Raw genomic sequence first — 21600 nt, 5'->3', positions numbered from 1 at the left:
CCCACAGTGCTGTCTGATTCTGGATCCTCAGCCCAGCTAGTAGCTTCCATCCAGGGAGGATTTCTGGGGTGGGTGAAAGCTATGGGTTTGTCCCCTGGGAGGAAACAGCTGCTGTCATCTCACCCTCTGGCAGTGAGCACCAATGCAGGGCCCAGGCAGGTGGAACCATTTCAGTGGGTTTCAGGCCTGGCCAGCTCTGAGCAGGTGCACAGCGCCCCCTGTTGATAGCCTCAGGAGATCAGTCAAGATGGTGGGAACTGTGCAGAGGGAATGGAGCCCATTTTTTATTTCAACAAATAAGCCAGAAAACAAACAAATAAGAAGTGTTACCTACTCTTGAGAGTTTCCTTTTTTTCGATGACTTCTGTTATCTTTTTCAGTTCTAAAACTTCCATTTGGTTTGTATTGATGATTTCTCTTTAATTTCTGCATTTGTATTTTTTCCATTGGTTTGAAGAGTGTTTGTAATTTTACACTACATGGATTTTATGTAGTTGCCTAAAACTACCTGTCCAATAATTACAGCATCTGAGTGATCTCAGTGTTGGTGGCAATCAATTTTCCTTTCTCATTCAGAATTTTATTTTCCCGGTTCTTGACATGTCATAATTTTTTATTGGATCCTGGATATTATGGCCATTATATAATGAGATACTTGGTCCTCAGTTATTTTTCTTCAAACAAATGATCCTCCTGCTGAGGTGCAGCAGCAGGGCAAGGGTGTTCATGTCAGCTTCCAGGTGGCTCAAGTGAAAATGCTTACCATTCTGCTACTTACTAACTGCTGGAGAAGGTGGGGCAGGGATTGCCACCTCCCAGCTCCCATCAGGTGGGGGTGTGGGACAAGCTCTTTGCTGAGCCCAGTCAACACCTGGTGGGATGCACAAGACTGAATGGAGCTGCTTTCCTTCAGAGAGTGGATCTTCTGCTCCCCACTGCATTCCTTGTCCTCACTGACACCAGGGAGCGGAGGGTCAAATGCAGTGCCAGCTCCCTTGCCTCCTGCATCAAAATTCAGTATTTTAATGCAAGGGAGAGCCCAGTCTCAGTTCCCCAGGGTTCAGACAGTCACCAACATTGGGTATATGACAACAAACCAGCTTTGCCTTGTACCACTGCATTCATTCTCTCTGCTGAGCAATGGGGTTCAGATGAGCTACCCAGGACTGCCAAAATCATAGGTGGGAAAAACTGGAGTGCAAACTAGTCCACTAGGCCTGCCTTGCCCAGAATTGTTGATGTTCCCATGTGATGGAGGCTCAGCTATCTCCTGACTAGCTGACACCATGGCGGGTGGGTATTGGGACACTGCCTGCTTCTGCCAGGAGGATATAGACACCATGTCTCTGTTGAGCAATAATGTGAACCCTACATGAGGGCACAGTTTGGGGATTCATTAGTGTGTGCAAGTGGTGGGCAGGTTTGTCCAAATATTTCCTCCACTCAGGCCAACTTATCTCCATATCCTCTGCATAGGAGTTGGTGCTTTTGGACTTTTAGTGTTTTCTGGTTTGATTTTCTGGATCTCAGCCTTTGAATGTTTCTTCCTTGGAGGAATCTTCAGGATCTTATCTCTCATGTGGGGGACCTAATACAAGAAAAGGAACCAGGGTACGTACTGTTGTGTTTTCCTCAATTTGTTTGAAGTCTTCATTCTTCCTTTTTCTACCTTCAAAAGACTTCCATACTTGTTTGTTGTCGTGTGTCAGGACATTTCAGTTGTAAGAGAGAGGACCTGCATGAGTGGGAGCACTTCTTACTGTCCAGAACTAGGATCCTCATGTTGCCTGCTCTGAATGCTTTCTTCCAGGGCTAGGATGGTTGGGATCCTGCTGAGCTGCTATGCAGATGATTTATTTTGACTCTCAAGCTGTGTAAATAAAAGACAAAGAACATGATTATTATTTTTATATTACTCTTTACAGGGTAATAAATAGTCAATACATTGCATAACCAAGAATTCAATGTGAGAAGTTTTAAAGGCTGGCTGGAAACCAGTATAGCACAAATGTCTGGCTTTCTGTTCTTAAGTGTAGAAGAGTGAGGGAAGACATTTTTATTACTTTGCCTTATGCATTTTGTGTAGAAATTTTGTTCTGTAATAATTTTATATTTACAGGAAAATTGCAAATATGGGATAGAGATCTCTTCGTTTCACCCAGCTTTTCCAAATGGTAACCTTTTGTGTTGTTATGAATCATTTATAAAAACAAGTACTTGCCAGTGTTCTGATCATCTTGCAAAATTGCAGACTTTATCTAGATTTCAAAGTTTTTGTATTTATTTATTTACTTACATACTTATTTTAACACTGTTTTCCCTGCAATCAATCCAACTAACAACATTGCATCTATTCATCAGGACATACTAAAATCCTGCAATGTATGAGTTTTCAGTCTTTCACTGTTCTTGATTTTGGTTATTTGGAGACAGCTGGTGTGGTATTTTGTAAAATGTCCCATAATATGGGTTTATCTGATGTTTTCTTTTCTTTTTCAAGGTTTTACTTATTTATTCATGAGAGACACAAAGAGAGAGAGAGACACAGAGACACAAGCAGAGGGTGAAGCAGGCTCCATGCAGGGACCCCGATGTGGGACTCGATCCCAGAACTCGATCCTGGGACTCCAGATCAGGCTCTGGGCTGAAAGCAGGTGCTAAACCGCTGAGCCACTGGGGCTGCCACTATCTAATGTTTTCTCATGATTACACTAAAGTTATGAATTTGGAAGAAGAATAGCACAGAAGTGAATTGATATTCTTAGTGCATCATTGGGAAGATGAGTCATATTAACATGACATATCATTGTGCATACGGGTGGGGGACGGTGCCCCTTGGTGCTATTTTAAATGATTCTTTTTCTGTACATAATCTATCTGATGCCAGTCTATTGGATTTTGGCCATTCTGATATGTGTGCAATGGTAGCTCATTCATGTTTGCATTTGCTTATCCCTAAAGATATATTTATTGGAACAGAATATCACAGGTTTATATCCCATCTGCCTATCTCCTTCTGTGAAATATCTGGTAATGTCTCTAACTTACTTTTTATTGAGTTTTTTTTTCTAGTGCTTTGTTTGAGAAGTTCATCGTATAGCGTCTTTCTTCCTTCCCTTTTCTTCCTTTTTTTTCTCTCTCTCTTTCCTTTATTTCTTTCCTTCTTATATAGATTTGTATTTGTGTATTTATGACTGCTCAACTCTCCAGAAGTTTGGCAATTTATCTGAAATGCATTCTCTTTCTGGTTTATTGATCTTCCCTGTTAGGTTTTATATTTGTCACTATTAAGGGGAAATGGGACACATCTCTTAGAGACATTTAACATCACATTTTCCAGTCAGGCAGGTCATACTAGATGTTGTTCCATACCAGTCATGGCACCACCTGCTCTCCATTGGTTCCGGTGTTTCTGAAATCCCAACTGTCTGTGTTCTGCTGCTATAATCTTTGCCTATGAAGTTAGCCAAATATGCCAGTGTTTCTAATGGCTTGGTGAAGAAGAAATAACTCTGCTCTGGAGTGACACCAGGGTTGGTAGTAAAAGTCCTTATGACGATCCCATCTGGAGGCCTGGAGACCACACAGCCTGATTCCATACATGTTGCAAACTAGCTTCCAAACAACAAGCCGTTTTGTTCAGGCCCAATGGATTGAGGACAGAACTAAGAAGGTTCGATCTCAATTTCCCACAACTACTTGTCACCTGTACAGCGATTTCAGCATAACCTGGCACTGAGTTGTTCTCCACCAGCGGTGGGGTGATTATCAATATAGGGCCATCTAAATTCAGTGTTAAAGGTTACAGATCCCCAGAGAATCCCATAAGTCCACAGGTCATTACACTTCTGCATAGGTTTCCCTCATTACCTTGTGTGTTACTGGGTTCTTCATTGTTGCTGTTGTGTGAGTCCCCCTGTATCTGATTGTCTTTTTTTGCTAACAAGCATTGACTCACATTTTTCTTTTGATAATCATCATAGGCATTAGATAATAAAGAGGCAAGTAAAATGCATTTCCTTTTGGGTGCCCTGGTGGCTCAGTTGGTTAATCATCCCACTCTTGGTTTTGGCTCTGGTCGTGATCTCAGGGACCTGAAATCTAGCCCTGTTCAGCTCACCTGAACTTTTCACAGCCACCTGTTCAGCTTGAAATCTGCTAACATTTCACTCTCCTCTGCCTCTGCCCTTCCCCACACATTCTCTCTCTTCTGCACTAATAATAGTCTTTAAAATAATTTATTATATATTTAACATATGTGTTTATTTTTTAAGATTTTATTCATTTATTCATGAGAGAAACAGAGAGAGGGATGCAGAGACATAGAAAGAGACAGAAGCAGCTCCATACAGCCTAATGTGGGACTCGATCCCAGGACTCCAGGATCTCACCTGGAGCCGATGGCAGACCGTTAACTGCTGAGCCAGCCATCCCTTAATATATGTGTTTAATGCTTATATACTTTTTGAAAAATAATTTCAAATATATAATATGTATATATATTGATTACAAATTAGATGCAAGTATGAATATATTTTTCTCTAAGTGAAAATCAGTTACCACGGATGACAGTATAGCATATTCCAATTTAGCCCCCTGAAGAAGAGCTTGAATCTATGATGCAACAGGAAGACTGGTGTGATGACCATCCTGTGCAAATAATGGGAGCAAGGAAATACAAATGACCCCCCTCTGCATCTTTTCCCTCATCACTGAAAGGAACTCCAGTTGATGAGGGAGGGGGTAAAGGGAAGAATCAGGACAAGGCAGAGAAGCCCCAGCACTCTGCTCCCTGAGGACTCACTGTTGACATTCCTATCCTCCCCTCCTCAAGGGTTTCTCCCCCTAGACCCAGGTAGCAATACTAGTGATTTTTTTTTAATGTGCAAGTTTGCCCAGTTATGGGATATCTCCCCCTGCCTGAACATCATCTCTGAAAAGGACTTCATGGGGATTGAGGATGAAATGTGACAGGAGAAAGTGAGTCAGAGCTGAGAAATCATGAGACTCCAGGGACATCTGTGCAGCACAATCACACTTCACTGAGGACACTGCCTGCTCCTTTGCAAGAATTTATGTATTTTCTTAGATGTCTGGCCCAGAAGTCTGTTCTCCCAGGACCCATGTGACAGCGCCCCCTGCTGCGCTAACATGCTTAGCCCACCATCCTTTTGACACCACTCAACACTCCTGGGATGGTGTGCAGACTATGCAACTGACATTTTATGCAAGTGACATTTTAACGTCACTGCCCAGGACAGGAGAATCAGGAGGTGCCCCTTGTCGCCTTTGGCCCTGAGACTTTTCCTCAAATCACTAATGGCCTCCAGATATTAAATACCTGATGTATTGCATTGTGCTCATATTACCAGATATTTCAAAATTATCTGACGTTGAGTTTGCTTCTTCCAGGTGCCTGAGGTCCTTATCAGTCTATCATCATCCTGAAACAAGTAAGGGTCATGAGATACTCAGGGTACCAAGGTGGTTCACACCTTGTAATAATTCTATGTGAATTCTTCTTTCACTTGAACGTTGCTGTTGTTTTGTTGTTGTTGTTGCCTATATATTTTCCTGTCAGGGCATAGCTCTCAGTGATAAGGCTTTTCAGCCTACATTTGCTATTACATTATAATGACATCAGGGGAAATGTGTCTTCCACTCCTACTGACTTGTGTGAGTTCAAATTTTCCCTTGAATGTTAGCCAGAAATTCTAATTTGTTTGTTTGTCTGATACACTTAGTATTTTTAAGGCTCATTCTATTACTTACTCAGCATGATGATTCCTATCAAGAGGGGATGAACAGTAGACATTGAGGAGTTAAACCGGGGGCAGTGCCCAAAAGGCAGGATGGCACCGAGTTTGGAGATGTATTTGGATGGTGATGGTTGTAGCTTCACTATATTTAAGTCATCCAATCCATTCCCACCGTGTCCTCAAACTGTTTATTTTTTGGCAATCTTTGTAGTTTTCAGTTCACACGTTTTATTTTTCCTACTAGTTATATTCCTTCCTAAATGTTTTATTCTTTTTGATGCTATCCTAAATAGAATAGTTTATTAGTATGTTTTTTGGGCTTCTTCATTTTTGATATAGACAGAACTACCTGATTGTTATTGGGCATTACCACTTGAACTCCTGTAGAAGATACTAGATAGGTCCCATTGAGGGTTGATGATAGAATTTGTTCCCTATTTTGGAAGAGTGGGAACAAGAAGTGAAACAGGAAAGAATATGCGTAGGAAGCTTTGCATCTGTGACCTTAAAATAAGCAATCTCACATGATTGATTGTATGCACAGGAGAAAGTAGATGACAAAATAGAATGGGTGGTGTCTCCACCTCTTACAGGGAAAATAGAAAACCCTAAAGCACTTCTTTTCCAGGTTGAGAAACACCAGATATATGTTTTCCAGAACCTATGTAATCATTTGTGAAACATGTATTTCACAAGGACCAATAGTTCTCTGATGCAGATGAAGGAGAAATAGGTCGGGTGAGGAAGGAGCTTCACTCTTTGTTCCTCACCTAGTGATTTTGGCAGGACGGAGAGGAGAGATATGCTTCTAGCACTTTGGTTCCTCAAGATCTGGTCCCTCGGAGAGGACATCAACCTCGCTACAAGCAGCCTTTCTCTGCTGGCTCCCCAGCTCCGACTTCCTCCTCCAGCCTCTAACATCTCCCCCATTTCCTCAATGGACCATGATTCCCCTTCTCTGAGAACAATGATATCTATGGAATACCCCTCAGGATTTGACACACACCTAGGACTGTTGGATTATTTGAAGGTGGAGGGGAAGAAAGCATATTTGACTCCAGTGAAGCATCTTTTTTTCTATTTACGCTGGAATCGTGCAGTTAGTAACCAACAAGTTTCTGGTTATAAATTATATCCCAGATAATTATACCTTATTTTATTGATTCATATGTTCCTCTGCTGAAACTTTTTCCATTACAAATCAAGAAGTTACAGAAATTATTCAGTATTGTGTCTCTAGAGCAAGAGCCATATATTCATAAAGTACATAATTTTCAAATATGTGGTAGTATCCGTACTGTATGTAAATATCTAAACCACATAGGTATTGGTGGGATATGATATTTGAATAACAAAAGGTCAGATTGTGAAAATAAGGGTAATTCATGTTGAGGAGGATGGGGACCATCTAAGTGAGTCCTTAGGGAAGGAGGTTGTCAAAGACCAGCAGTCCTCCCCTGAGATGTGTGGGTCTGCCCCGCCTCTGAACTCTCCAAGTGAGGAAGGATTTGAATGAGGATTCTGGGGAATGTATATGGACCTTCAACAAAACTAAGGTTCCCTTGAGAAGATGCATCTTATCCATATGAGGTAGTGGCCTATTCCCATACATCGACTCCACATGTTTGCCCATCTCTGCTTCTGGTCTTAGACAAAGGCAAGCATAAGAAGGAGAGGTTGGAGACAGAATTATGAAATTCTGTCATAGAAAAACGTGGTGCAGGGGAAGGATCTCTCTGGGCCTGTTAAAGAGTAAGAGAGGAGTTATTCATGGAATCCTAGATGAAGGGGAGATTTCCACCCTGTCCTCTGAAAATGGAGGTGATTAGTGTTTGAGGAACCAAGTCAATAACAGAGGGACAGGAGCTCATAAGTTTGAAGATGCCCAAGAGAGGAGGTTAAGCAAAAAGTGCAGAGTGAGGGAGGACCGTTGAAGGCAAAGGGAATGGACCTCTTATGCCTGGATTATTGCAGGTTCCCGGGCACAGAGCCGCCGCCCCCCCCCACAGGAGAGCTGTCTGAGAAACCTGCAGAATGTGATGGAGTGAATGGCTAAGGGCATGAGGAAGCTGGATGGATACAGAGAACCTGGGAGAAGATTGATCCTTTCACAACTCAGGCTACTGTCAGGTCAGAGAAGCAACTGTGAACTTAACAACTTGTCATCTGCAAATCACCGTAGTCTTCCAATTTGAGGGAGCTCCTCCTCACTTCTCTCAGGAGGCCCCAGTTCTTCTTCCCATCACAAGGGTCCTGTTCTCAGTTGCCCTCTCTGATATTTGGTCACTTGTACAGGGACCTTAATCATGCTGATTTTGTACTCTTGGTGCTCATGTGTGCAGAGTAGAAACAGGTGGGAGTTCTGGAATCCCACATGGGGGGGGGCGGGAGGCATGGTGGGCACCACTCCTGTAAGGGCAGGATCTGCACTCTGAGCTACAATGAGGTAGCAGGTGGTGTTCTCATGTGCATTTTAGGTCGCAATTAGGCAATGAACAATGAAAGAAATATGACAGCACAGCATCTTGGGCACCACCATGACACCTGGGGACAGTCTTGCTCCTTCTTTCCTTTTGCTCTTGGGAGTGGAGTCACTCATGACATATGGGGTCTTATTCCCCATGACTGTTCTGTACATCATTCTGGACTGGTAATGGCTTTGTCACAGGAAGAAGAAAGAGATGATGTAAGTTTCCATATGGGTTGAGGGAAAGCCACCATCTAGTTTCTATAACCAGAGGGTTATAGAGTCACAGCACAGGAGAGCCTCAAATGGGTGGAGTCATTGGTCCCAGTCCCACTGGAGCAGGCTCAGGCCCCTCTCACGTGTGAAGAAGTTTAGCATCAGTCCTTCTTTCTTGTCAGCTGCCCAGAGCCCCCTGGTGTCCCAACAATCGTGACCTGTATTTCTCAAAAAGGTGCTTCACAGTCAGGTTTTTCAGTGACAGAATAAGATAACTTCTTGAAAACTTTTAAATGAAAATGTATGATACTCAAATATGGAAATAAGTAATGAAATGTGGACAAAAATAAAGAATGAAAAATTTGGGTTAATAATAAATAACGGTACACTTTATTAAGAAGAAGAGCAGGTGCCAGGTTTTCTCACCATCCTCGCCATTCGAATCTCAGTTCTGTACATCTGCCTGGAGTCCTTGCGGTAATGTTTAGCCTTTTCATAGATAAGCTTCCTCCTTGCCTTTCAAAGCATCTTTGGGGCAAACTTTTTTCTCAGACACTTGATCTTCAACTCTGCAAAATTCCTTTGCTTTTTCTTAAGTGTTTCTGGCAGAGGAGGAACCCTCTTTTTCTTCTGTTCTGCACCCTCCGTGATTCCAGCCAGGAAAGAGCTTGAGTGTCTGATTCTTGATTTTTTTTAAATTTTTTTTTAAATTTTTATTTATTTATGATAGTCACAGAGAGAGAGAGAGAGAGTCAGAGACATAGGCAGAGGGAGAAACAGGCTCCATGCACCGGGAGCCTGATGTGGGATTCGATCCTGGGTCTCCAGGATCGTGCCCTGGGCCAAAGGCAGGCGCCAAACCGCTGCGCCACCCAGGGATCCCTGATTCTTGATTTTATCTCAGGTCATGACCTCAGTGTCATGGGATCGAGTCCCACCACGTTAGATTCAGCACTCAGGGGTGGAGTCTGCTAGAGATTCCCTCACTCCCTCTCCCCCTGCCGCTCCCCAATTCATTCTCTCCCTTTCCCTGTCTCTTTAAAAATAAATAAGTCATATATATGTATATATATATATACACACACATATACACACACATATATATACATACACACACACACACACACATATATATATATTTAAAACATTGAAAACAATGGAAATTTTAAACTTATGGAAATAAAGACAATAGGGATACATACAAATGACACATAAATACAGAAAAAGAAAGATTGCGGAATATTGTGAACTGAAAAAAAGAAATACTGATTCAAATGTTCTAAATAAATTATGAGCAGTGAGATTGTGTTATCAGACTAATATATTCAGACCCTATAACCATTGTGGATTATTATAGATATGGAGTGGGTTTTCATAAAGATAATTGCTCTTAGAACAGTCATAATAATAAATTAACATAGTAAAATTACGTGATCTCACTAGACCTTGAAAGAAATTTTGACTAATGTGAAAGCAAAGTCCTCATAAAAACCACATGAATAGAAACAGAGAAATTTTACAATGACGACTCGCTTTCTTACACAGACATAGAACTCAGTCTCACACCGAGGAAAGTAGCTAATGGGGGGGTGGTGGGAAGACATTTCTACCATTTCAGGAATGTGCAAATGTGACCTAAATACCATTAAACTCAACATATTGGGGAACCCTGGGTGTCTCGGCAGTTTAGCGCCTGCCTTGGGCCCAGGGCATGATCCTGAAATCCCGGGATAGAGTCCCACATTGGGCTCCATGCATGGAACCTGCTTCTCCCTCTGCCTGTATCTCTGCTTCTATCTCTTTCTGTGTCTCTCATGAATAAATCAGTAAAATCTTTAAATAATAAATAAATAAACTCAACATCTTTCTTCAATTATCAGACAATGCAAGTGAACAAGGAAAAATTCCTGGTTAGGCTTCAGCATTGATGGGAATGGAAAGGGAGTTATGTCAGAAGATCCAAATGTATGATTCAGATATAGATACTCTGGAATTGGTGCATCAGTGACAGAAACAATCACCCAATGAGCAAAAAGAACAGGCATTCATATTGAAGATGAGTCAGAGGATTCCACGGTTCTGGAAATTTCCAGAAATAGCTAAATGACCAAGGATGGAGATCCTGGATTCCTCAGAGGTCAGGTGCGAGGTGAGCACCCTGGTCCTGCCACCCCCAGTCCATGTATTTCAGTAGAAAGAGACCCTGTATCACAACCTGATGGGGGAGATGACATTTCTGTGTCCTTTGAGGCCTTTTTTTTTCTTTGAGGCCCTTTTTCTAGGAAGATGCTACAGTGAATGTCTTTGGGGTCACAAGGGAAGGAGTAGCACTGAGACCCAGGTGGTGGCCCTGCATGGAGCTGGACCCGTGTTGGCAACAGGAATAGCAGACACAGGAGCCACACACTGAGCCTGAGCAGCTGCTGGGGCCTCCCCCTCCCAGCAGATGACAAAGGGGTAGTGGTCTCCGTTCTCAAAGACCTGAGATTCTATGTGAGCCTTGAAATGCTGTCACAGGAGGGGCAGTGAAACATGACCTCATTCTCCTGGCTCAGCCCAGCAATAGCCAGAGAGCCAGAGCTGCCAGAAATGGAGCCAGAAAATGGACCAGGGTCCACAGAGGGTCTAGCCATCATAATACATGAGGATTTGGCTGCCCATTCATGGATCTGTTGGTAGCAGGACACATATTGGACACTCCTGATGTGTCCTGACTCAGACAGAGCTGGATTCAGGGTCTCTGATTCTGCCCTGACATGTCATGGACTCTGTCCTCAGGGCAGCTGACCTTGGCACCCAAGAATCTGTGCTCAATGTAAGAAAATCACAATATCTTGATCTCAAGGACAGGCTTCAAGGAGAAGTTTAAGAGAATGTGGAAAGAATTATAGATAAATTCCTTGAGGGGAGTCTCAGACGCCTGTTTATATCAAACAAACAAAGAAGCACTGACTTGGCCAAACTTTCAGAACTGCACCGGCAGCCCCGTCACAGTGGGGATGACAGGTTTGTGCCTCACTTCCCCCCGGGCCCGGAGCACTGTGTGAGCACCAAGCGTGGGATCAAAGGACTGGCAGTAATAATCAGCCTCGTCCTCAGCCTGGAGCCCACTGATGGTCAGGGTGGCTGAGTTGCCAGACTTGGAGCCAGAAAATCGGTCAGGGACCCCTGACGGTCGATCCCCATCACTGTCCACGAGGAGTTTAGGGGCCTTTCCTGGGAGCTGTTGGTACCAGCTCGCACCAAACCTACCGATGTTGTTTGTCCTTCCAGAGCAGGAGATGGTGACTCTCTGGCCCAGGGACACCGACACTGAGGCCGGCTGAGTCAGCACAGATTGGGCCCAGGACGCTGCAAGGGGGAGAGACAGAGAGGGTGATGCTCTTTTCTGTAGAAAAGGGGAAAAATCAGAGCCCATGTGCCCTCCCAGGATCCCTTCCCCTTTCCCCATATCCAGTCACCTGTGCAGTGAGTGAGGAGGGTGAGGAGGAGAGGGTACCAGGCCATGTCAGAGGACATCACTAATTGATCCTGCCTTCTGGGGACCCACAGCTGAGCAGACCTCCTCTAATCTCTCCCTTGTCCTATTCATCCTCTGAGAGAGGGAGGGGCCTTCCATGCAAATAAGACACTACCCCTCTGTCTGAAGATCCTAAGGTGGTAGGGCTGGGAGGGGCTGCATGGGACAGGGTTGCAGAGGTCCCAGCTAAGAGCCCTGACACAGGCAGTAGCGGGTAGCAAGTTTTCTGCTCTGATCAACTATCCCTCAAAACATGTGAAGGGTGCTCCCTGGGTCCAGGCCTAGGCGCAGTATTGTACGACATGGTGACACAAGTCCATTAGAGAGAACTCCTGCCTCCTCACTACACTGTCCACTGTCATCTTCCTTAGGGCCAGGGCTGGTGTCCTCTTATGTGGCCTCCCATCCCTACAGGACTCATTTTTACTCTATTCATGCTCTACATACTGAGTCTGTCCACAGATCCCTGGGCTGTTCATGGGACAGGACTGAAGTGATGTCTCTTGTAGAACCACATAGATGAGGATCACGTCCAGAGCAGTGATGAGTCCACATTGACACATGGCCAGTTCTGTGCAGGAGGCTGATTTCTTTCCTCTTACCTGACTCCTCTCTGTTTGGAGAGTCCTCTTCTCCCAGAAGTTCCTTCAGCATTGAGGACGAGGGAGCACTTTTTCCAGGCTGTGGGTAGAAGCTGTCGTGTGCATTGTAGAGGATTATACACTGGACATCCCTCAGAAATCTCTGCCAGGCCTGAGTCCCCAGCAGGGAGCACAGGGCCCAGCCCCTAGGTCCAGGCTCCTTAGTGTCAATGGTCCTCAGTAAGCAGTGGAGTAGGGACCACAGGGCAGTCCCACCGCACCCCCTGCTGGTTGCAGAGCACACACTCACCCTGGCCCAAAGACCTGAGTCCAGCTGGTTTCTGCAACTTGCCAGGTCCCTGTCTATTCTCACGTTTCTGATCTGATTTCTAGATACGGCAATTCCAGTATATTGTACCTGATTCTTTTGTATCTCACTCTCTAGAGGTGTTCCAATCTCAGGAGGTTCAGGAATGTACATCAACGGCAACTATTTTCACCCTAGAGAAGACTCTACACACTTTCAACCACTTCATTGGTCTGTGATTTTGGTTAAACGTTCATTGTTAGTTTTCCATCAGTTTTGCTTCCAGATAAGAGTTTTTACCTACTGTGCCATAAATTGCGTTGCGTTGCCCTACTTTGTGTTGTCATAAGAGAAAGATTGATTGCCTGGGATGCCTCAGCAGTTGAGCGTCTGTCTTTGGCTCAGGGGGTGATCCTGGGGTCTTGGGATCGAGTCCAACATGGGCCTCCCCACAGGGAGCCTGCTTCTCTCTCTCCCTATGTCTCTGTCTCGCTCACTGTGTCTCTCATGAATAAATAAAATCTTAAGGAAAGACTGATCTAATAGCTACCATGACAGAAGCATGATGTATGTCATTTTGCAGATTCTACGTCTACAGCATTCCACACTGTCAAAAAATAGAGAGAAGTAGAGGAATCAATTCTCAGACATTTATATCTGGGCCTCTATCTTTGCCTCCCCCATGTGAAGAAACTTCTTTTCTGTGAACACTGAACTCCTGCACCAACATTATTCGATAGAATTGCCACCATGGGGGCTTGCCAAGGAATTTTGGATGAGGAGGTAAATATTACAATTTCTTGATCCTATGGTGTGTTTTTACCAAGTCCATGCTTATGTAGGCAAATGACAATTTTCCTGGTACTTGGTTTGGTGAATTGTTAGCAGATGGTCATACACCTGACCTGTGTGTTGTAGTTCATTTGCCCAAGGATATTGTCTTCTGTGCTCAGAATATGTTCTATGATCCAGCTGCTCCCTCTGGTTTCTTCAACCAGTAACTGGAGGCTAATCATGTCCTTTCTTCTTCCCTGCAGGAACCCACTGAATCCAGTCCATGGGACTATCACCTTCACCAAGAATGAAGTCTGTGTTTTTCTCTTGTTCTGTCCTAATATCAAGTGCTTAGTTCCCAACTCCTCTTTGATCAATTCAGCCCTCCAAATATGAAATGTTCCACAAGCAGACGTCACTGTCTTTGCCTTAGATCTATTCCTCTTTTTTTAAAATTGAAGTTCGATTTGCCAACATATAGTATAACACCCAGTGCTCATCCCATCAAGTGATCTATTCCTCTTCATGGGAATCCTATTCCAGTGAATTCCCACATTCATTCAAGAAACTGGTGTTGAATTCGTCCTTGGTGTCAGGCTAGGTTTTGAGCTTTGTGGATACCATAATAACACATATACACAGAAGGAAAAAATTCAAATGTGGGACACACAGCAAAGACAGTCACAGAGAAACATCTCCACGTGGTTGGTATTACCCGACCAGTGATCATCCTGGGTATCTGGAGCCCACTGACTGCTTAGAACCCCTCACCTCCTACAGAACATCAACAATGACCTCCTCCATGCTCTCTCTGCAGCTTGCCCTCGGCCTTCACATGTTCCTGCTCCATTCCAGGTGCCTGAGTACAGGTGTCCAGCCCTGCTCACCTGGTGTGTGTTTCCAATGCTCTAGCTTCCCAGGTATAAGCAGAAATGGGCTCCTGTCCTCACAGGGAACAGAGACAGGAGAATGAGAAAGGCTACTCCAGGTCAGCGGATGACTAATAAGCAAAGGAGGACTGCATACAAGGCTTGTGTTGGTCAGCAGCAAGACAAATAGATCCTCACACACATCCACCAAGTCTTATGTTTATGAAGATGCCTTTACTATGTTGAGGCCTGTGTACACCACATCAACACCACATCACTATGTCAAGGATACATTCTTGGAGTGAACTCTGGGAGCAGCTAAGTTAGGCAGAACCCACCATTCTCAGACAAGGACAGAGTTGAATAGCCTCAGAGTGCCTGAGTCCAGCTTCTGGATCAGTCTGTGATTACAAATTTTTACAATATTCCCCAGCAACTGGCAATGCAGAGTTCGTCCTGTGTCCTGTCTACAAACTTCTCATTTTATTTATTTTTAATTTCTTTATTAAAGATGTTATTTATTTATTCATGACACACACACACACACACACACACACACACACACAGAGGCAGAGACACAGGCAGAGGGAGAAGCAGGCTCCATGCAGGGAGCCTGATGCAGGACTTGATCCCAGGACTCCAGGATCTCTCCCTTGGCCGAAGGCAGGCGCTAAACTGCTGAGCCACCCAGAGATCCCCAATTTACTCATTTTTAATCTGTACTTAGGAATTTATAATTAGGGGGTTCCTGGGTGGCTCAGTTGGTTAATTATCTTTCAGCTCAAGTTATTATCCTGATGTACTGGGATGGAGTCCTGTGTTTGGCTCCCCACTGAGCAAGGATTCTGCTATGCAGCCTCCCTTCTCTTCATCTCTCTCACAAATAAATAAACAATATCTTAAAAGGAAATAATTTCTTATTAGGGCTCCAGTTAAGAGGCAGGTGATAAACCGCTGGAAGGGATGGTACAGGGGTAAGGCCTGGAAGATGCTGGTTCTTGGGAGACAGTTACCACTCTCCTCACTTGACCTGTGACTACATGAGAAGGGAGACAGGATCCAGTCCATGGTGGAGACACCAGCTCTTGGTCCTTCAGGCCCCACCCAAGCCTTGGACCCCAGGTCTTATACCCTCAGCACAGTGTTGAGATGGGCTGGCACCTTCCTACCCATCTGCTTCCTCCAAGGTTGGTATTTAACAAGAGTGGAGGTGCAGACTGAGAACTCAGTTCTCTCAGATTCGCAGCCTGTGCTTCTCCCTCATGGCTGCACACGGACTTTAACTCTCACATGCAGACATGGCCTCCCCAGGTGCCTGCACCAAAGCCTGTTTATGGAGCTCACCTGCAAGTGCTTGAAAGTCCTCAGGTCCCACTTCTGATTTCTCAGGTGTCCCCCCAGGACTCCTGCCCCTCTGTGTCCCACCACGGAATGAAGCCCCTGAATCCACTATCCTGGAGTCTGCCCAACGCCCTGTCCCAGATCTCATCTTCCATGGAAGAGTCCTTCAGCTCAGACTCAACAGACACTTACGATGTGCCTCCCTTGGTCCAGTCCCCATCCTTGGCTCTGGGGTGAGAAGGGAAACAGAAGACCCAGTTCTGCCCCATGAAGGCTCAGTTCTTCCATGGACTAACTCCATACAACTAGCTCTTCATGCGGAGAGTTGCCCTCCTCAAGGAGAGGAGACATTTCTGGTCACAGAGGAGACCCCCTTCTCTGTGCCTCTCCAGACAGGCCCTGATGTGGAACCCCAGAGGTGGCAAGTGTGACTGTGGACACTCTGCAGGCAGAGTGGTTCTTTCTCACTGTCCCTGTGCTCCAGCTAGGGCAGCAGATATAACTGATCACAGATGTCATCAGATCACACACCTGACAGATCTGAGCAGGATCCTGACCCTCACAGGCCTGTGGGGACATTGCCAGCATCCCTCAGGATCTTGAACCTCCCAAACCCATACTGCCCCCTGATGGCAGGAAATGTGTCCACTCGACCTGGAAGGGCTCCTGCCTTGAAGCCAGAGCCCAGGGCTGCTTTCTGCAGACATTCCTGCCCTCTTCAGAGCTGCTAGTCTCGGTTTCCAATGCAGGAAGTCCCGTGGATTTGGTTTGGAAACATGCCAGGCAGGAAAGGCAGCTGTGGTAGGTGAGGGGATGTTGTGAACAGGCCCGGGACTCAGAGGGAAGGGAAAACATGAATTCCACTAAAATATCATTGTCACTGTGGGTGACACCATTCTTACTAAAGAAGACTCGCTGTCCGGACTTATGCTTGAAAATTTAAAAATCGCAGAAGGATAAATGTAGTGGTCTGACGGGCCTGCCATAAGAAGATGACTGTCCACACGTTCAACCCCTTTTCCTCCGTAGACCCCAGGGATGGCAGTTGTCTGCCTTCTCTTGGAAGATTTGCCTCTTCTAAAATGTGATTAAACTGTGATCCTACAATGAACATATCATGTTTTATACGTGGGCCTCTTCCTGGGTAACATCTTAGTGGGTCCCAGCTTTGGGTGATTAGATACAAACTTGGAATTAATATCCACATGTGGATTTCTAGGCACTTGCAGTTTTTAGTGATTGTGAATGAATCTGCTGTAATTATTCACATGGAGGTTTCCCTATGGCAAATGTTTTGGATGTATTTATTTAATTTTACACTGACATCTATTTTGAAAACACCCCTAGATTAGAAACTGGTCAATGCCAGTTATACTCATGTAGATAATAATATCAGATAAAATAAGGGCTGACTTAGTCTTCAAGCACTTCATGGGTACCGCTGAGGTCCCATGATATTTTCAAGTGCAAAATAATTTCTTTCATTTAATTCAAATCAAAAAGAAAAAAATGAATATAAATCAGCATAGAAGTAAGTATTCCCCAGCTGATAAAGACAAGAAATTTTTGTTTTCATGAAGCGTCTTTGTCTACAAATGAGCTGCTATGAGTAGCTTTGAGGACAGAAGGGACAGGAGGAGCTTCTTTTGCATGTGGTTCCCCTGGATGGACGTTGGTACATGGCATCAGTAGCAGGAGCATAAGAAGCAGAAATACAAAAAATAGGCATTCCCCTGAAGACTAATGGGAGGATAGCATAGCATTGAAACTTGAACAAATAGGTAAATGACCAAGCATAGGAACCCCAGATTCCTCAGATGTCAGGTGAGAGATGAACACAGTGGGCTTACCACTCCCTTGTCTCTGAATTGAAGTCAAAGAGATTCTATGTCCCAACCAGATGGGAGACATAGCCCTTCTGTGTCTTCTGAGACCCCTTGTCTAGGTAGGGGCTGCTATGAGTTCTGGGGGAAGTGAGGGAAGGAGGAGACCTCATTCCCACATGGTGTCCTTAGAAAGATGTGATGGTGGCAGTACCAAGAGCATCAGAAGCAGAAGACAGAGGATGAGTCTCGCCAACACCTGGAGACCCATTCTGGCAGATGAAAAAAGGGTTCTGATCTCAGTTATGACAAGCCAGGGGATCTTCATGAGCCCTGAGATGCTGGCACAGGAGCTATAGTGGGGGGCCCTTCATCCTCTGTTCTCAGCCCACAGATGGCCAGAGAGCCAGAGTTGCTGTTGACCAGGTGCTCCAAGGGTCTAACCACCATAGTAGATGAGAATTTGGGGGCCTATTCATGGGAGCTTTCGGTCTCAGGATGTCTAACATATTAGACATTCCTGATGTTCTTGACTCAGATGCAGTTGAATTCTGTGCCCCTGGTTCTTCCTTTACATCCTGGACTTTGTCCACTGTCTAGATAGTCCCTGGCACCAGGAATGTCAATTCATTTTGATAAAATTCCCTGTATGTTGGTGCCAAGGACAGGGTTGGTAGATAGATTTTAAGCCAATGGGGACATAACTGTATGCAAAATTCTCTGCGGTGAGCCTCAGATCTGGATTTCAGCCAAAGAGAAAGGAAACAGCTGACTTGGCCAGGAAGTCTGGGCAGCATAGGGAGCCCCACTGCTGTGGGAATAGCAGGTTTTTCTCTAACAGCCCCACAGGGCTGGATCACTGGAGAAGCACTAGTAATCAGCCCATTTTTCAGTCTGGAGCCCGTAGGTGGTCAAGGAGCCAGTGATGCCAAAACCAGAGCCAGAAAATTGATTGGGGATCCGAGGATCAATTGCTATTGCCATAGATGAGGAGTCTGGGGTCTGTCCTTGCAAGCTGCTTGTACCATTTCACACCATAATCACCAATACTGGGACTCTGCCAGGGCAGGAGAGGGTGACCCTCTGGCCAGGGCCCCAGGCCCTAACAGTGGCTGAGTCAGCACAGACTGGGCCCACGACCCTGCAAGGAGGAGGGACCTAGACAGGGTGTGCAGGCATGGTGAGCAGACCTCGGGGTGGGTGTGGTCGTGTAGGGGGGCAGGAACCTGAGTTGGGACACTGGATCCCCTCCCCTAGTGCAAGATGGGGGACAGGAGTCCTGCAGGCCTGATCCCTCAAACCAGGCTGGCTCCAGGGGCTTTCCCTGCAGCGTCCCTGGAGCATGTGGGGTAGTGAGTCCTCCCATCTGCTGCGAGTCCCCAGGGGTGAGCCGTGTGTCCAATGAGTTGAGACCTGCCCCTCTTCATGTCCCGCAAGGGAATTTTCAGGGAGGATTGAGGACAGTGAGTGTGTGTTGGGAGAGATGTTTGCAGACCTTCAAACCCCAGGGGGAGGAGGAGTCACGGAGGAGAACAAGCTGAATGTCCAAGGTCAGGCTGTAGTGCCTGGACATCAGGTGTCATGAAGAAGTGGGGATGGAGATGAACCCCAACTTTCGCACACACCTGCACACCCCAGGTCCCCAGCCACAGGGAGGCAGAGCTGGGGGTCTCGCTCATCCCTTCATCCCCCTGGGGAGGAGCACTGCATTCTGGTCACAGCTCCCCACTCTCACACAGTGTCACACCTCCTTGGATCAGTGGATGGGATGATGTCACCCTGTGCCCCATCACAGCCCCCAGAAACCTAGATAACATTCTCTGCCTGAACAAAGGTGCTGTTGCTCTGGGGTACAGTTCACTGAGCTGTGACAGCACAGCAGTGTGGTATGGCCGTGGTCACAGTGCCGTGGAGGAGAGTGACATCACCATAAAAATAGTCACTCACACACTCACCCTCCTCCTTCCTCCACCTGCTGTCAATCCCTGGCCTCTTTACCACCTCTAGATTCCTGTCTCTTCCAAAACACAATGAATTCCAGTGATGTGGAATGTAGCCTGTGGTATGTTCTTCTACCCTATGAAATGTTCCTTTAGAGGATCCCCAGGAGGCTCAGCAGTTTAGCACCTGCCTTCGGCCCAAGGCATGATCCTGGAGTCCCGGGATTGAGTCCCATGCTGACCTCCCTGCACAGAGCCTGCTTCTCCCTCTGCCTGTGTCTCTGCGTCTCTCTCTCTCTCTCTCTCATGAATAAAAAATAAAAAAATAAAAAAATGTGCAGTTAATACTCATGCATATTTTTGAACTTCAAAACTTATTTCCTTTAAATGCTGATTAATATCACCCTTTATAAATATTCATAATGATGGAGGATGGTTTTCTTACCTCAAGTCTGATCATTTAATAAAAAGCTGGTCTAAGAATTAGTGTGCAGATATTTATTGCTTTCACCTGAGGTGAATATGAAAAAAATTTCCATAAAGAAGCACATCAGGATTTTTCTCTAGAAAGATTTTTTTTACTTTATATAATTTTCAGTATGGCATTGATTTATGTGTTCAATACAACATCAAATAATGAGAACTAGTCATCTGGTTGAAGCTAAGGGAATAATGGTCCCAGCTGCACAGAGCGCTTACATGTGCATCTGCAGAGCAGGAAAGGGGCTGAAGGACCATGATAGCTTCGTGACTTATGAGTGTTTCATTTACTGAAACATCAGTAGATAATAGGTGAATGTTCACTAGTCTAGAAGAAACTGTCCCAGCTCATGAGGAAAAAATTTTCAGTATTGTTTAAGACTCGTTGTGTACAAATGGGGCTAATCTGAGTGACTCTGAGGTCAGAGACGATGAAGGAGACTCCATTCCCAGGAGGCACCCCAAGATGCACCTGGACACAAGCATTAACTGAAGAATAAGCAGAAACCCAGGGGGAGCCTAAGCAGGCAGCTGCTGGGGTGCTCACACACTTTGCCTATGGGTAAGTAGGTTTTTGTCTCACTTCTCCACAGGCCTGGAGCACCGTGTGAGCATTGAGACTGCTGTCATAGGAAGAGCAGTAATAATCAGCCTCGTCCTCAGCCTGGAGTCCAGAGATGGTCAGGGTGGCTGTGCTGCCTGATTTGGAGCCAGAGAATCAATCAGGAACCCCAGAGGGTCGAGTATTGGTATTATAGATGATGGTTCTGGGGCCTATTCCTGGGAGCTGCTTGTACCAGCCCACATAACTGCTATAACCAACGTTGGAGCTGCTTCCAGTGCAAGAGATGGTGACTCTCTGGCCCAGGGACCCAGACACAGAGGCCGGTTGAGTCAGCACAGACTGGGCCCAGGACGCTGCAAGGGGGAGAGACACAGAGAGGGTGATGCTGGGTCCTGGAGACAAGAGAAGGATGCAGGACGGCACACATCCTCCCAGGCCCCCTTCACGGTCTCCACATCCATTCACCTGTGAAGTGAGCAAGGAGGGTGAGGAGCAGAGGGGACCAGGCCATGGTGGAGGTCTTCACTGATCCTGCCTTCTGTGGTCCCACAGCTGAGCAGAGCCTCCCCTCATCTCTCCCTTCCCCTCTTCATCCTCCGGGAGAGGGAGGGGCCCTTCCATGCAAATGAGACCCCAGTTGTCTGGTCCCTCAGTGGCCCTGGGTCAAGTCCCTCTGCCTGGGGATGTGAAGGGTGTGGGCAGGGGAGGAGAGGGGCTGTGTAGAAACCTGAGGTAGGGAGGTCCCAGGTGTGAGCCCTCAGCAGAGGGCACAAGCAGTGCCTGGTGGCAGGTCCAAGTTATAATCACCCTGAGTCTTCATAAACGGACCCCATCACCCCCTGGTGTCCAATCCCAGATACACTATTGTGTGACTTGATGATCAGAGCCCATCTAAAACAATGGGTGCCTCCCCACTGCTCTGTCCACTGCTTTAGGGCCAGGACAGGAGTCCCCTTAT

The 21600-nt window shown here is 45.8% G+C and overlaps 1 pseudogene; it reads right to left on the bottom strand.

The window, feature by feature from the left end:
* Positions 1–21273, bottom strand: part of LOC140619021 (immunoglobulin lambda variable 1-47-like) — a 212366-nt pseudogene extending 191093 nt beyond the window's left edge.
* Positions 21274–21600: the final 327 nt, after the last annotated feature.

The sequence above is a fragment of the Canis lupus genome, chromosome 27 (genome assembly GCF_048164855.1).
Source record: "Canis lupus baileyi chromosome 27, mCanLup2.hap1, whole genome shotgun sequence".
NCBI classification, from domain to species: domain Eukaryota; kingdom Metazoa; phylum Chordata; class Mammalia; order Carnivora; family Canidae; genus Canis; species Canis lupus.
The sequence above is the reverse complement of the archived record's forward strand: the minus strand, read 5'-3'. Positions and strand labels throughout refer to the sequence as shown.